General features: G+C 52.8%; 1 protein-coding gene across 1 annotated transcript in view; it reads left to right on the top strand.

The window, feature by feature from the left end:
* The first annotated feature begins 2,599 nt into the window (after nucleotides 1–2,599).
* Nucleotides 2,600–16,392, top strand: part of CHST3 (carbohydrate sulfotransferase 3) — a 36,733-nt gene continuing 22,940 nt past the window's right edge. Inside the window, exon 1 of the mRNA XM_029244560.1 lies at nucleotides 2,600–2,903. The gene's annotated coding sequence lies outside the window, so the exon portion shown is untranslated. The remainder of the gene's footprint in view (nucleotides 2,904–16,392) is intronic.

A 16,392-nucleotide genomic window follows, 5' to 3' on the forward strand; every position in this document is an offset into this window, starting at 1 on the left:
ATTTCATCATACCAAGTTATTTTTCTTGCTGACAAATTCTGCAACAGATATAATAAGATCTTATTTAACCTCCAGTAAACCTAGGTACAATAAAAATATCATAATGTTGATGGCTCCAAGGACATGTCTGATTAATTAAAACAGCAAAAATGAACTTTAATGCCCAAAGTTAATTTAATACTGAATATTTCCCAGTTAACATAAACCTGAAATTTCTTTGGTTTAGTTTCTTGTATATTCCTTTTTAATAATTTTTTAAAATTAATTTATTTATTTTTGACGGCGTTGGGCCTTCGTTGCTGTGTGCGGGCTTTCTCTAGTAGCAGCGAGTGGGGGCTACTCTTTGTTGCGGTGCACGGGCTTCTCATCGTGGTGGCTTCTCATTGCAGAGCACAGGCTCTAGTTGCGTGGGCTTCAGTAGTTGTGGCTTGTGGGCTCTAGAGCACAGGCTCAGTAGTTGTGGCACACGTTCTTAGATGCTCTACGGCATGTGGGATCTTCCCGGACAAGGGCTCGAACCCATGTCCCCCCCATTGGCAGGTGGATTCTTAACCACTGAGCCACCAGGGAAATCGCAAGAAATTAACTTTGTTAATAAGGTCTGGAAGTTGAGACATATCATATGTATAATGTACACACAGACATATAGGCAGATACAACTAGAGACCTCATAGCTTCATTTTAACTTAGTCATGAATCAGGTATTACAATATAAAACTCACTAGTTTATAAATAACAGTTGGAATAAGTTAAGTTTAAAAAGGCCTCTTCCCTCCACCCCCCATTTTTCCTCTCAGTCTCAGGAATTGGAGATGCCTAGATAAGACAGGAGTTCCTGAGAGCCCTGGTAGAACATTTACAGCTCAAGGCACAGGGAGAGAAAAGCAAGTTCCTCCTAGAATCTGCTCTCTTAGGGTCAGAATTCTGAAAAGATGTTTTATCAAGCTGGCAAAACTAGTTATGGATTATCAAATGAGCCTAATCTTGGGCATTTTTCTCCAGAGTCTAAAGAATACTGTGGTTACACAGTGTTACCAAAAAAAAAAAAAAAAGAAAAAATCATCTTTTTGGCTTTGGTCATGGTACCAGAACAAAAGGTGGTCCAATTTTGTAGGATGCATCCTAAAGGGCTATTTTTAGGAACTGAACTTTTGTTTAATGTTTAATGTCCACCAAGTAAAATAGTGTACCTTCTTTAGCACAAATACATACACACACACAAACACACACACAGAGAGATAAAAGACAAACCAATTCCAAAAGGCTCAAAGCCAAACCAGTTCCAAAAGGCTAACTTTGATACAATAGCATAAAAGCCTACACACAAAGAATTTCATGTCATTTTCCTTCCCTTTTACAAAAAGTTCCAGTTGATGGTCTCTTCATGGTGGACAAAATTGTTATCGAACCGAACTAGGATCTGCTTGCCCAACAAGCAGCATAGCCAATATACTACAGCAGGTTGTGGTGAAGTAAAGTACAGGGTTTATTGCAAGGCACCCAGCAAGGGAGTGGGAGACACGCCTCAGATCCGCTCCACTTGGTCTTTGAGTGAGGGGGTTTTATAAAGGGGAAGAACAAAGAGGCTGAGAGTAATCATCTTGGGACATTTCTGTGACATTTTTTAACCTTTCTTTAAATTGAAGTATAGTTAATTTATAATATTGTGTTAGTTTCAGGTATACAGCAAAGTGATTCAGTTATACATATATATGTGTATATATATGTATATATACATATATATTCTTTTTCAGATTCTTTTTCATTATAGGTTATTACAAGATATTGACTAGAGATCTTATATTGTGCTTTCTGTGACATTCAGGTTCCGGGACTCAGGATGTCTCTGGTTTAGGATTCTGTGGCCAGGTGGTCCAGGCCTCAGGGGGTCTGTTAACCTATCTTGCCCTGGAGAAACCACCTGAGTTTATACATTAATGATATCTGTAATAGCAACTTCAGTACATTAACAGTGTAATTCACACCAGCAACCTTAGTACATTAACCATGTTCTCAACAGCAGCAATTTAGTCAACTGACTCTGGTTGACTAGTGTTCAGTTAGCACAGGATTGAAGTCAGAGGGGACAAGAAAGGGAATAAAGTTTTGGAGAGACACGTTAATCATAAACTCCTAAGGGAACTCAGGTTTTAGAAAGACTCCGTTTCTATAGGATGGGAGGCCGGAAGGACTTGAGGGGCTCTGGCAGAGTGAAGCCACGGGGATCGCCAGGCCACCTCCCTTCCAACCCTCCCCCGCCCCTCCCAACCCAGGAGGGGAGCTCTTCTCAGCGTCTCTGAAAGCGGGTAGGGATCCCAGTGGCTTCAAGAGAGTCCCAGGGGACAGGCGGGCGGAGGCGCAGCGCTGGGAACAAAGGCCCACAGAGGGGTCCTGCAGCGCGCAGCTCCCCAGGGGCTGGGGCGACGGCGGCCCGCTCCCCCTCAGCTCCTCCCTCTCCTTCCCTGCTTCCACCCGGAGGCCCGTCGCGCAGCCCGAGCTGCGCCAACTTCGCCAGCGGTTCCCAAGTTGCCGGGGGCGCAGGGGTGGGAGCTGGGTGGGGTGAGGGAGAAAAGGAGGAGGAGGAGGGATCCCCGAGCGCCTTGGACGCAGTTCGGGAATCCGCCGCCACTGCCGGCCGCTCGCGGACTCGGGCCGAACGGGGAAGGCGCCAGGCAGGACCGCTCGCTCGCTGCGCAGGACGGCGCCCTCCTGACGCCGCTTCCCGCCCACCGTGCGAACCCGCGGGGCCGAGCCTCCTTCCCTCCCCGCCGCCGTCCCCGGCCGAAGCCGCTTCTGCCTGGTCCTGCCGAGAGGAGGGCAAAGTTGCGGGCGGATGCTGACCGCGCCGGACCCCTGCCTCGGAAAGTCGGATCCGCCCCCGCTGGAGGAGGCTCGGTGGCGGGGTAAGTAGGGCACCGGCATCCCGGAACCGCCTCTGGGCCCGGGAGATGGCCCAGCGGTGCGCACCCCACCATCCCCGATCGGGCGCGCGCGCCAAACTTTGGAGGAAGAGGGGGCGAAACCGAAGGTGGGAGAGGGAGTTCTCGGCGCGGGGAAAGCTCAGCGCAGGCACCCACACCTCCAGACCCACTGCACCCAGATTCAGGACTGCCACATACGCACAGCTCATCACCCATCGAGCCACAGACGCACGCACACGCTTCAGACCGAACCGTGCAATTCCGGAAGTGCGGGCGTTCGGATCTTTAGACCAAGCGTGTCCTCCAGCCTCAGATAAATCCACTGTCTTTGTCTGCTGCCCCTGCAACCCCACAGTGAGGTGTCCCCAAAGCGAGACGGGCAGGAGAGGGGCTGCCTTGTCTTTGAAAAGTCGTGGCCGGGACCTCGAGGCTGAGAAGTGGGGAGGGGAAATCAGACATTTCAGTCAGCTCTCCGGGTTCATCAGGAGCGAGTTTGGCGTGGAAACTCGGTGTCTGGGTGATGTGTCTGGGTGTGCGCAGCCCTTCCGGAGGCGAGGCCGGGAGAAAGGAGGGAGTGACTCATAAACTCAGACCAGGCGTGTTAGGGTCTGTGAGCAGAGTAGAAAAGGCTGGCAGGCGGTGCTGCCCTGGACAGCTGGGTGGTGGCAGTGACAGGGCCTGCGAGGGAAGCACAGACCCTTCCCCCTAGCGGATGTGCTTCCTCAGAGAGACTTCCAGGGGGGGTGGGCTGAGGAGATTCCAGCCCTGGGTGTGTATATGTAAAACGTGGTAGGGGATGTTTAACACTCCAAGGTCATGGAGAAAGCAGGGCAGTTCTGAAGCCATATTTATTTTCATTGCACCTGAAGTTGTGTCTGTTTTCGGATGCCCTTGGTGTCCGGGGCTCCAGGATGTTTCAAAGGTTGTCCTGGATCTAGTACAGTGCCTAGCATTGTTGGTACTCAATAAATAGTTGTTTGATGAATAATGACACCAATAATTCATATATGTTAAGGACACTCTGTGAGCCAAGCCAGGTGGCCTCGGCTAGGTTGGAATTGGTCTATCTGCAGAGGAGGGGGCCCTGAGTGGTTCCAGGGAGCCCTGCCTGTTTAGCCCAAGCAGCAGGTTCTGTTGTGCCCTGTGGCATTGGGGACGTGAGTCTTAGCATTGGCCTCTGCTTCCCTAAGAGGGGCAGTAAGAAAGTCTCCATTTTTGCATCTGGCTAAGCTGGGAGTGTCGTGGAGTGTTCTTCCTGGCTCCTACTGGCCTGGAAGGAGATGAGTCTCATGAAGGGTCTAGGAGCTGTGGCCTCCAGCAGTGGCTTGGCTCTGTGGTGGCAGCAGGTAGAGGGGCAATCACAGTCCCTGTACTGAGTATTGGGTGGGTTCCTCTGCACCAGCTGGCATGAGCTTCCCAGAGGAGTGGAAACGTCTCGTGTTCCTGGAACTGGGATTGCAAGCAATCCTGAGAATGATTCCCTACCTTCATGGAATTGGGAACATGCCAGGATGTGGTGCAACTTGGCCATGTAATCACAAAGAAATGTGTCATTCCCCCACCCCACCCCTGGCCCTTTGTGACTAGGTTTGGTGTGCATGTGAAGCTTCTAAGTGGTCTGAATCCTGAAATTAGCAAAGTACGTAGGCAGCACCCAGGATTGTGGCCCCAGATGAGCGAGAGAGTGATCTGGGCTTGGCCACCCCCAATTTCAGGTGGAACACTGCAGCCAATCCCTTCCCAATATCACCTTTCCACCTTATTTATGTCTTCTGTGAATCAAGAGCTCTACGTTATCTCATCAAGACCTTATATCCCTATGAAGTTAGCGTTTTGTCACCATTTTACAGATTAGGAGACTGAGGTTCAGAAAGGTTAAGTAATTTTTGGGGGGTCACACAGCTGGTGAGGGACAAAGCCAGGATTTGAAACTGGACGGTCTGACTCTGGAACCCATGCTGTTTCCACCATGCCCAGCTGTGTCTCTAAGGTCCCTAACTGGTTCTCCATAGCAACAAGGAAGCAACGCTGCTGCACTCACTGGGTCCTGGGGCCCCTGACTACAGTCCTCTTTTTACACACACTCTGCCTAGCCTGGGTTACACCATGGGTCATGGAAATCGAAGGCTGGGTGGCACCAGGCTGCTAGAGCCTTCCGTGTGGATTTGGAGTCAGGAAACGACGGGGGTTTGGAAGTGACTGCAGGGAGACGTTGGAGTAATTCCGGCGAGAGCAGATTCACTGCTTGTGTGAGAAATGGGGACAAAGCTACCACTCGTGACCATACAAGTCACAGGTTTGGGTTTGGAAGGAATTGCCAGGTAAATGTCCTCAAATGGATGACTATATTCCTTTCCCTTTCGGCCCTTGCCAGGGGAGACATCTATCACACAGGGAAATCAGCCCTCACCTGAATATGAAGGGGCATGTCACGGCTGTCCTTCCCACCACCCACCACATGCCCAGGAGAGCTAGACTCCGTGGTGGTGTCTGGTCCTCAGGAGGGATGGATGGGGAGAGCTGGGGCAACCAGGGGCTGCGATAACCACATGACTCACCGGGTCCCCAGCTTATGCTTTCTCACACAGGCCCCACAGAGGGACAGTGGTTCTCATTCCTGATTTGCTGATGAGGAAATGAGGCTCAGAGAGGTGCAGTGGCAGCCCAAGGTCACAAAGCTAAGGAGGAAGTGCAAGCCATGCTGCCTTCAGGACTCCCTGCAGGCACTTAGGGGCAGCTGTGTTTTCTGCCTGGTTGGTATTCTATCTCCCCAGCCCCAAGGCTGAGAGGGGGTTACCCCCGTTGGGGCAGAATCCTCACAGCTCTGCCCACCCGCATCTCTACCCCCAGATCCTTTGGTACAGGTGTTCACGGCATGGGGAAAGCTGGCAACCTTAAACAAGGAGCAGAAGATAAGCACTGCCCAGCTGGCCCTGCCCACCTTCCACAGCGAGCCCACCTGGGTGAGTGCCGGAGCGTTCGCAGTGCTGAGCTGCAAAGATATGGGCGCCCTCTCCCTGCTTCACTGTGGTGTGGACTCGCTGTCCAGGATGGAAGTTGGGAGACTGGGTGTGGGGAGAAGCTGCCCCATCCGAGGGGCAGGGGCTATTAATCTTTGTACCCCTGGCCCTGTCCTAGTGCGTGACACACGGAGGTACTTAGGAACATTGTCAGATGATGGGTGAACACCAGGGAGGGGCTGTGAGTGCCTCTGCTGGGAAGTGGTAAAGCGGGGAGCCAAGGGAATCTGCCGTGAGGAAACACTCAGAGAGGCCTCTGCCCTTCATGAAGTCACGCAGGAGGAAAGGAAAACAGCTCTCCTTTTCATTCCTTAAACAGAAATGCTTGTCCCCTTTGCTTAAACAGGTGGAAGAACACTGCTTGTCCTGCCCTGAGCATGTAGATTCCACGTCTGGGTGTGGGGTGGCCTCTGGCAGGCTGGACAGTTTGTTTGTGCTTGAAGGTCTCAGCCTACGTCTTCATCACCCTAGATCAGGCTGGTTCTCCTGCACATCCCCCCCTCTGCAAACTTGGAAGGAGGGGCATGCAGGCCACGGGAGCCCCTGACCACCAGTAACTTAAGGTCTCTAGTGGCCCATCACTCCCTCTCTATGCCTCTACCCTCCCCCCATGCCTCCCCTTACCCCCCTGCCCCACAGAGATGGCTGTGTGCTGGGTTGTTTTAGACTCTGGGAAATTTATCACTGGGATTCCAGAGGGCTCTCTGAAAAGGATTTAGAGGAAAAGCGTGTAAAATAAATAAGCCAATTCCCAGCTCAGCCTCTCCTGAATGCCACAAGTAAACAGCTAGCCTGGGAAACTCTGTTTTGGCCTCTGTGCTCACACCTGGCTCACTGGCTGCCTTACCCGCTCCCTCCTTGACTTCCTGCATCCTCCCCATCCAGCCCCTCCTCCTTGACTCAGGGAGCCTCAAAAGTCGGGGAACACACCCACCGCCAGCTGTCCGGGACACTGGGAAGCTGGCATACTGGTGGCTGGGGACAAGAGGAGAATGTGGGAGAAGAGACAGCTAGGGGTTGCAGCACAGCCCTGCTCCATCTGAGGAAGTCTCCCTGCCTCGGCCCTGCTCGAGGTGAGTTTGACTTTGTTGATGGAGAACGTTGGGGCTTTTTCCAATTTTGTGGCATCTGAGGAAGCTTTACATCTTAAACATCAGTTTAGAGCGGATGGGCCAAAGCTAATTTTCTCCAAAGTGGGCTCCCATGTGAAGAAACCCTAAAAACCCCATTTACGGTGTAGGGCTACCCGGACTAACCAGAATGTCAGGGGTCTTTGCTTTTGACCGGAGTCCTATGAGCTTAGGCCCTATCAGTTTAGGGCTCTGGTGGTGTGAGTTCACTGTTGTAAGTTTCTTTGTGGAGTATGAAGTAAACTCGTGATAACTTAATAACTTCATTTAATTCAGTTGACCCACTCTAAAACCCAGCACCCAGTGAGAAGGGGAGAACCAGGGTGCTAGGGTGGGGGTATTTCCCTGGTGGAATTGGCAGCTGAGGGCTCCACTCAGTCCCAGGGAGGGGCCTGGGGGCCTTTCCATTGATGTGCCTATGCCAAGCTGGGTCAGCAAACTGAAACCCCTGGGATCTGGGGAACAGGCACCCCCCTGAGGCTCTGGGTCCAGCCTCCACGCAGGAGCCCCTTTGGCCTGTTGCTGTCAGGCTTCCAAGAGAGAATTTGAGGAGTAAGCCCCATGGCTTGCAGTCTTGTTTGGAAAGAGGCTGCACACCCACACACAGATTAGCATACATCATCATGGGCCAAAATACACACACACACACACACACACACATACATAAGCACAGGAATGCACTCATCCCAAAAGGCAAATTATGTAATAGTGAAGAGTACATATTCTAAAGCCAGAATGCCTACCGTACTGCTTAGTAACTGTGTGACCTTGGGCAAGTTACTTAACCTCTCTGGGCCTTACTTTCCTAATCAGTAAGAGGGGGATGGTAATGGGTTATAAGTAATGGGGCTATAAGTGAATTTGTATCTGTGAGGAGTTTAGAAATATGCCTGTACGTAGCTAGGTGTTCTAACTATTGTTCACCACATATTCTATGCCCCAGATATTCAGGCCCAAGGGCACAATACTTCCCAGAGGGGTGCTCACAAACTTGTCAGCGAATAGGATCAATCACTTTGCACTTTCTGAGTCCTGATTCTCAGGATGTGTGGCATTCTCTGTACTAGACTCGAATTAGAATTTATTAGAAACATCATTTCGTCTTCCCTTAAGAAGCTCATTATTTTATAAATTTATTTATTTATTTATGGCTGAGTTGGGTCTTTGTTGCGGTGTGCGGGCTTCTCGTTGCAGTGGCTTCTCTTGTTGCGGAGCACGGGCTCTAGGCATGTGGGCTTCAGTAGTTGTGACTCGCGGGCTCTAGAGCACAGGCTCAGTAGTTGTGGCGCACGGGCTTAGTTGCTCCGCAGCATGTGGGATCTTCCTGGACCAGGGCTCGAACCCGTGTCCCCTGCATTGGCAGGCAGATTCTTAACCACTGCGCCACCAGGGAAGCTCAGAAGCTCATTATCTTAAAACAATGTGGGCACTAACTCCCCCCAGAGAAGGGTATGATTCCTTTAGCAGCATCAGTTTTCAAACTAGATTCCTTGGAGCCCCAGAGTTCAACGAGGACCCCTCAGAGGTCTGATGGGAGGGAGGATCCAGGCCTCTCCCCCCATTTATCTTTTTTTTAAAAAGATTTATTTATTTATTTTATTTTTGGCTGCATCGGGTCTTAGTTGTGGCACGTGGGCTCCTCATTGCAGTGTGCAGGCTTCTCTCTACTTGTGGCATGTGGGCTCAGTAGTTGTGGCACACGGGCTTAGTTGCCCCACGGCATGTGGGTCTTAGTTCCCCGACCAGGGATTGAACCCGCGTCCCCTGCATTGGAAGGTGGATTCTTAACCACTGGACCATGAGGGAAGTCCCCCATTTATCTTTTCTACATATTGGGTTTCCTAGGAAAGTTCTGGTTCATAAGAAGGCTCTATAACTTAGACGGTTGAAAAACCCCCTCTACCGTCTGACCCGCTTCCCATCCTGTGTGCGTCTGTCCGAGCACGCTGTGCGATGCCCGTGCCTATGTGGGCCCGTGCAGCTACCTGAACGTTGGCCCCAGGCCTCTCCCACTCTCTTCCCTGCTTCCCTCCTCTCCCCTCCTCTCCAGCTGCCTCACCGTCTGCAGGATTCTGGAAAGTGCTAACATGTCTGAGCCAAGATAGGGCTATCTGAGGAAGTATTCTGAAAACAAACTGGGCCACCATCCTGGCTGAGACTGCAGTGATTTTTAGCAAAGAATTCACAACTTCCGAGGTGGGCAGCCGGGGCTGTGGCCCCTGGCTGTCCTCTGGAGGATGCCTGGGGCCTGTCTCTGCAGGGTTAGGATAGACACGCCTGAAGAGGCCCAAGATTGCAAACCTAGAACCAGGAAGGGGAAGTCATCCTCACAGGATGAAGAACTGGAACTCCCCCACCCCATCCCCCCGTGACCTCAGGGGTAATGGCACCCTGTCCTCTTCTTATTCTGAGAGATGCTACTTTCCTTTTAGTTTTCCTCCTCCTTTTCCATCTGGTGCAGGTACCTCGGGGCTGGGGACACAGGAAATATTACCACTAACAGCTTAGCAAGCACAGCCCTGTGCTTAATTAGTGCCTTCTTGGCCTGCACTCACCGAGTTCTCACAGGATGCTCTCAAGATAGGTACCGTTGTGCTCACTGTTGTACAGACGGGCAGACAGAACCAGACAGATGGGATAAGCTGCTGGCACCCCACTGCTGACGAGTGCAGAGCTGGGCCTGAGGCCTGCGGCCTGGCTTCAGAGTCAGTGCTCTTGACCCTGGGTGTGTCCGTCTTGCTGGGGCCACAGCCGGAGAGGTGGAATGGCTCACCAGGACAGTCATTTTGTAACTGTGGCCGGGGCATGCTGCTGGTGTCTGACTGGGCAGTGCTGGGGAGGCTGGCCTCAGGGGTGCTGCAAGCCAAGTCTGAGCCTCGGCCTTCCCCAAGGCTCACTGGGCAGGGCACTGCCCTCATACAACAGCCTCTTTTGCAAGGCCGGCCATCTGCTGATTGCTGCTTTCCCTTGGCAATGGCAGCTCTCAGAAAGTGACGCCGATGGCAGCAGAAGGGATTTAAATTATTGGCAAGGAAGAACTGGCAGACTGGGGGCCTCTGTCTCCCCGAAGGCCATTCCGGCAAGACAGAAACCTTACCGTGGAGTAAGCGCCGAGCTGCTCGAGATGCCGAATGGCTTCCTTTTTTTTTGAAATAAAGTTATTTATTTATTTTTGGCTGCGTTGGGTCTTCGTTGCTGCGCTGGACTTTCTCTAGTTGCCACGAGCGGGGGCTACTCTTTGTTGTGGTGCCCGGGCCTCTCATTGCAGTGGCTTCTCTTGTTGCGGAGCAGGGGCTCTAGGCGTGCAAGGGCTTCAGTAGTTGCAGCACGTGGCCTCAGGAGTTGTGGCTTGCAGGCTCAGTAGTTGTGTCACACAGGCTTAGTTGCCCCATGGCGTGTGGGATCTTCCCGGACCAGGGCTAGAACCCGTGTCCCCTGCATTGGCAGGCAGATTCTTAACCACTGCTCCATGAGGGAAGTCCCCGAATGGCTTCCTTGGGCCCTGTGATCTCCCAGTGAATATCACCCCCAGCCTCTTCTTTCACCAGCCCTTGTCACATACTTGGTGTTCCAGGTTCCAAACTGACCTCTTTCCCGATGCACGTGTCCTGCTCTCTGTAGCCTTTCCAGCTGCCCAGAACCCTCTCTCCTTCCTTCTTTTCTCATGGTCAGCTCGCTTCATCCTCAGGCCTCAGCTTGGATGTCTCCTTCTAGAAGCCTTGGTCAGTGGCCCTCCCTATGGCTGCCTGCACGTCCCCGTCCTCACACTTTGCCCCGCTGTGTTGCCCTGGCTGCTTTCATGGTCTGTGGTCTCCACCAGGTAGTGAGCTCTGCGAGCAGGACAGAGTCTGCCTTGTTCCCCTTGTGTCTCCAGTGCTTAGCACAGCCCCAGGCATGCGCTGAGTACCCATGCCTGACTGTGGGACCATGAGTGATGGGTGTGAAACCTGGCCGCAGGAGGAAGGAGCACTGGACGGTGCCCAGGCTCCCGTGATTGGATGCCTAGGGAGTGATCAGTGTCTGGGCAGAGGTGGTGGGAGTCACGGTGTGTGGAAGGGGGCAGCTGATATGGACCAGAGGCCCTATGTGGGACAGGGAGGGAATGAGAGAGTGAGACCCTGGGCAGATGGCCTCTTGCAGTTACTACCCTGTGGGCACTGGGCTGGGATCCCAAAGATGGGCCTGAAATGCTCCAAGAGGCCTCTTTGAATTAGGTGGCCTGGTGGATGGATGCACTATGGGCCTCACTACTCAACCCCACCAGCAAGCGGTTCTCAGTCCTGTCCCCTTTCTGGACGGACATTCATTCATCCTCTCCGGGCTTCAAAGCTGACCCCCAAGCAATGGAGGCCCCCCATGGCTGAGTCCTTTCCCCTGAGCAGAGAGAAGGAAGCCCAGCTGGCAGGCTGCCTCCCAGGGTTGGTTCCAGTTGCAGCCTTTGAGCTGTCCTCACAGAAGTAGTAGGGCCCTGCGTGCTGGGTTCCCGTCCACACCACCCAGGTAGCACACATTAGGTGCTCTGGCCAGGGCACCGCCTGTCTGGGTGCCTGCTCATGCCTGAAACCATGCCAGGTTGGCTGGGGATAGCAGAAGGTGCCTCTAGGCAAGAAGAAGAGAGGACACCTAGGCACAAATAACCACCTTTGAGTCCAACTGTGATGAGCCCACAAAGGTGGACATGAGGGAGGACTTGGGAAAGGCTTCATGGAGGAGGTGGGGGTTCCAGGGCAAGAAGGGAACCTGGGCAAAAGCACAGGCACGGGAAAGTTCAGATTGAATGCAAAGGTTGGTGAGGAGTCCAGTTGGGCTGAACTTCAATTTGTAGGATGCACAAAGAAGAGATGAGGCAGGGTGGAGTTGTGGTTACATGTGTAAGCTCTAGAGCCAGGCTGCCTGCATGAGGACCCTCAATCCCCACTTATTGGCTGTGTGACCATGGCCAAGTTGCTTAACGTCTCTGTGCCTGTTTCCTCATCTGTAAAATGGAGATACTAATAGTACCCATCACGTGGGGGTGACAGGAGAATAAAATGTGTTTCTGTACAAGTGTTTAGGGCAGTACCTGGCACACAGCATCAAGAAGAGTGAGCTATTATCCTTATTTTTTTTTTAAAGCAGCTAGAAAAGTAAATTGAGGTCAGATCATAGAGGCCTTTGGATGTCATGCTTTCTGTTTGCTAAACACCTGCTGTGTGCCAAGTACTTTACAGACCTTCTCACTGAGCCCCATACAACCTAGCAAAATTGTTAGCAAAGTCTCCATTTTATAGATGAGGAAACAGGCTCAGAGAGGCAGAGTAACCTGCCCAGGGTCACTCAGCCAGGTGGAGGCAGAGGTAGTAATGAAACCCAGGTCTGTCTGGCACTTAGCTCTTTCTTCAACACGGAGATTTAGAGAGACGTGACAGAGGCAGCATGGGGACATCCCCTGGGCTGGAGTCGTAGCCAGGAGCAGAGCATGGATGCTGTAGCCATGGGTCCCTAGGCTGGGAGAGTGGGAGGTGACAGGGGAAGGAGAGTTGCAGGCAAGCCTGGAAGGCAAGGAGATGAGGAGGCCCCAAGGCCACAGCACACAGCTCACCATTCAGAGCTCAGGGACAAGCCATTGAGTCATTTTGGGAAAACATGACATCACTGAGTCTTGCTGTCTGCTGCCCACCTGCCAGTCCTCGTGCCCAAAGTCCTGCAAGGGGACCCTCACACCCAGGCAGCAGGGCCAGGTCAGCTCCCTGGCTTTCTGCCCTGAGTTCTCCCCAACCTCTGTAGCCCCATCTTCCCACTGCTCCCCTCCCTACCTGCGGCCTCCACACCGCCCCCACTCATAAACCCGAAGGAGGCAGGAGCTTCTGGAAGTGATCATGAGCATGAACAGCTTCCAAAAGGGCCTCCATGCCAGGCCTGTGATTGGAATTCTGGATGGGAAGGGGACAGCTGTGTCGAGTTTTTAGAGCTGCTCTTCCCTTAAGAATGGTGCCTGCAGGACTTCCCTGGTGGCGCAGTGGTTAAGAATCCGCCTGCCAATGCGTGGGACACGGGTTCGGGCGCTGGTTCGGGAGGATCCCACATGCCGCAGAGAGGCTGGGCCCATGCGCCGCAACTGCTGAGCCTGCGCTCTGGAGCCCGCGAGCCACAACTACTGAGCCCGCGAGACGCAGTACTGAAGCCCACACGCCTAGAGCCTGTGCTCCGCAATGGGAGAGGCCACTGCCGTGAGGAGCACGCACACCGCGGCGGAGAGTGGCCTCCGCTCGCCGCAACTGTAGAGGACCCATGCGCGGGACCAAAGACCCAATGCAGCCAAAAATAAGTAAATAAATAAATTTATAAAATAAAATGAAAAAAAAGAATGGTGCCTGCTATTCCATTGGAATCACTTTTTATAAGTAAAGCCTGGTTGAGCTGTGTGCTCATGCTATGCCAGGTCCCAGCAGCCTCCGCCTTCCTAGAAGGTACAGTTGCGTATCTGAGAGCTCTTTATGTACTAGGCATCCTCAGGCTGAGTGATTTATTTGTGTCAATCTGATTGCATGAGGTAGCCCCATTTTATAGATGCCATTGCTGAGGCCCAGAGAGGTTAGGTGACTTGTCCAAGGTCACATAGCCAGAATTCAAACACTCGGCTGTCCAACTCCAGATGTGCCTATGCTCTTAGCCACTCCAGCCTCAAATAAAGCCATCAGAGAATCACAGGATGTGGGCTGTACCAAACCTATGTCTGCCAAATTGTGTGGTGCAGACAGGAAGTGCCAGGAGAATTTTCATCTCAGAGTGTGGGTTACGCCCCAGAGCTTGTTGGAGGTTGTGGAGACATTTAGGAGGTGACAGAGAGCTCCAGCTTCTTTGGCCTAGCAAACCCTGCTGACGTGGCCATTTGGGGTGAGACTCTCCCCTCTGGAAGGAGCACCGGGGCTCAGGGGGTGCCTGTCCTGGTTTTAAAGGCCAAACCTGGAAAAGGAGTATGAGTCAAGCAAGGGGCCAGGTGCCAGCTTCCTCAGCCCAGTCTGTGGGTGCAGGATGCCAGGCTGCTGCAGCTGCTGCTGCCGCTCACAGCGCCCTCCCAGACCGCAGGAGGGGCTGGTGGCCAGCCCTGTGCTGAGTGGTGCCCTCTCACTCTCACCGCGACCTAGCAAGGGAGGCACGGTTATCCCCATGTAACAGGTGAGGACGTTGAGGCTTAGAGAGGTTTTCTGGTGCACCGGAACTCCCTTGGCCGGAAAAGAGAGGAACTGAGACCCTTTAAGTCTTCTTTCTGCCAAGAGACAGACAGAAGGAGGGAGGGGTTAGCCTGCCCTCTGACACTGAGCCGCGCAGGCTGGCTGTTCTCAGGCCTGCATTTCTGATTCATCTGCAATCACCAGATCCTGATGTTGCAAGGCGAATAACCTCTGGAGTGAGAAAAGCTCTGATTTCCCTTGAGCTATGAGTCACCATTTCTCTGGGAGCACTTTTGAAGCCATAGAGCTCCTCCCCAGGCTTCGAGGGGCAGGTTCCTTCTCTGCCCAAGTGCCAGCCCCACACTGGCCCTGGCAGAGCCTGTCTATGGAAGGGCCAGGAAACAAAGGGCCTCCACGAGAGGCCTGGCCTTGGTGATTACCCAGCATGTGACACCCTGCCTTGCTCTCCACAGACAGGTGCCAGATTCCCAGAGGTCTGTGGGGTCTGCAGCCTTCAGGGATCCCTTGGCCCCTTTAATGCCCAAGGCCCATGTGGTCAGCACAAGTACACCTGCCCTCTCCAAAGATGTCTGGGAATCCCCCAGGATTCCCCAGTGTACAGGGCGGCTCCTCCAGACACCCGTCCCCCCACAGGAGGGAGGAGACCAAAGCCAGTTACTCCCTCCTTGTCAGTCTCAGGCCTGATCACCACAGTAATAATTTCTGGAGAGTTGTCACTTTTCTCACAGAGAAAGTAGACTGTTACATTCGACTGTAGGGGCAGTTCTGCTTCTCACTGCCCCCAGATTTTCCTTCTGCAATAAGATTTTGGCTTTGCCTCTGCTTAAATTCAAAAGCGTGTTCAAATGACTTTTCCGAAATGAGAGTCTCACCTCAGAAGAACTTTGCCTCTACCTCTACAGGTAGAAAACTGATACCTGCTTTTATTTTATTTTTATTACATTTTATAAAATAAGTAATCCATGCCCATGGTATAAAATTGGAAAGGTACAAAAGGATATGTGGTGAAATCTCTTTCCCACGCCTGACCCAGACACCCAGGTCTTTCCACGAAGGCAACCGGCAGTATTAGTTTCCTGTGTGTAAGCTGCTTTTAAATTATCTAGTTTTAAAACAAATCATACTCCACTGGGCTTCCAGTTCCGCCACCGTTTTTGAGGCACAACTGAAAAACTGCAGCTCAGGAAGTAGTAGGGGCTGCCTGCAGAGTGCAGCTCTGCCTAAGACTGTCCCTTACAAGCGGTGCTGGCTGCCCACATCCCTCAGGGGTCACCTTGGGTTCACCCACCCCACGTCCCTCATCCCCCGCAGCTCCAGGCAGCTAGCCCCTGGCTGTCCCCAGCTTCCAAGTGTGGCTCCTTCAGGCTCCACGTGAAACCGGTGTTCCCCACTGCCCTTTCTCCATTTTACCCTCTGGTCTGGCTGGGCAGGGGCCTGCAACGGGGGCCTGTGGGGTCAGGGCCTGGTGACGGTGATGTGACCAGACTCTGCTGCCTCTTGGCTGGACTGAACGTTCAGAGTCCCCTAGGGGCTCACACAGGTAAGGTCCACTCCTATCCTGAGTGTGACCAGAGGCCTCCCTGCTCCCCTCCCCTTCTCCCCTCCTTTCCTCTCCCCTTCTCCCCTCCTTTCCTCTCCCTTCCTCCCTGCTCCTCCCCTCCTTTCTTCTTCCCCAACATATTTATCAGGTGCTGTACAGCAAACATTAACTCTAACATAAAGCGGAAAGTGAATGGCGCAAGGCGGAGAAGAATGCTGCTAGGAGAGCCCTGTCCTTGAGACTGGCCTTCAGCAGACCCTGCCCTTCACGTCCTGGCCTTGTACCTCCTGCTGGGTGACCTTGGGCAAGTCACTTAACTTCTTCTTTTTTTTTTAAATAAATTTATTTATTTTTGGCTGTGTTGGGTCTTCGTTGCGCTGTGAGGGCTTCTCATTGGGGTGGCTTCTCTTGTTGCGGAGCACAGGCTCTAGGTGCGTGGCCTTCAGTAGTTGCGACACGCGGGCTCAGTAGTTATGGCTCACAGGCTCTAGAGCGCAGGCTCAGTAGTGGCGGACCAGGGCTCGAACCCGTGTCGCCTGCATTGGCAGGCGGATTCTTAACCACTGCGCCACCAGGGAAGCCCCACTTAGCTTCTTTGTACCTCCC

Source organism: Monodon monoceros, unplaced genomic scaffold, assembly GCF_005190385.1.
Source record: "Monodon monoceros isolate NGI ecotype Baffin Bay Population unplaced genomic scaffold, NGI_Narwhal_1 Super_Scaffold_4, whole genome shotgun sequence".
Classification (NCBI taxonomy): Eukaryota; Metazoa; Chordata; class Mammalia; order Artiodactyla; family Monodontidae; genus Monodon; species Monodon monoceros.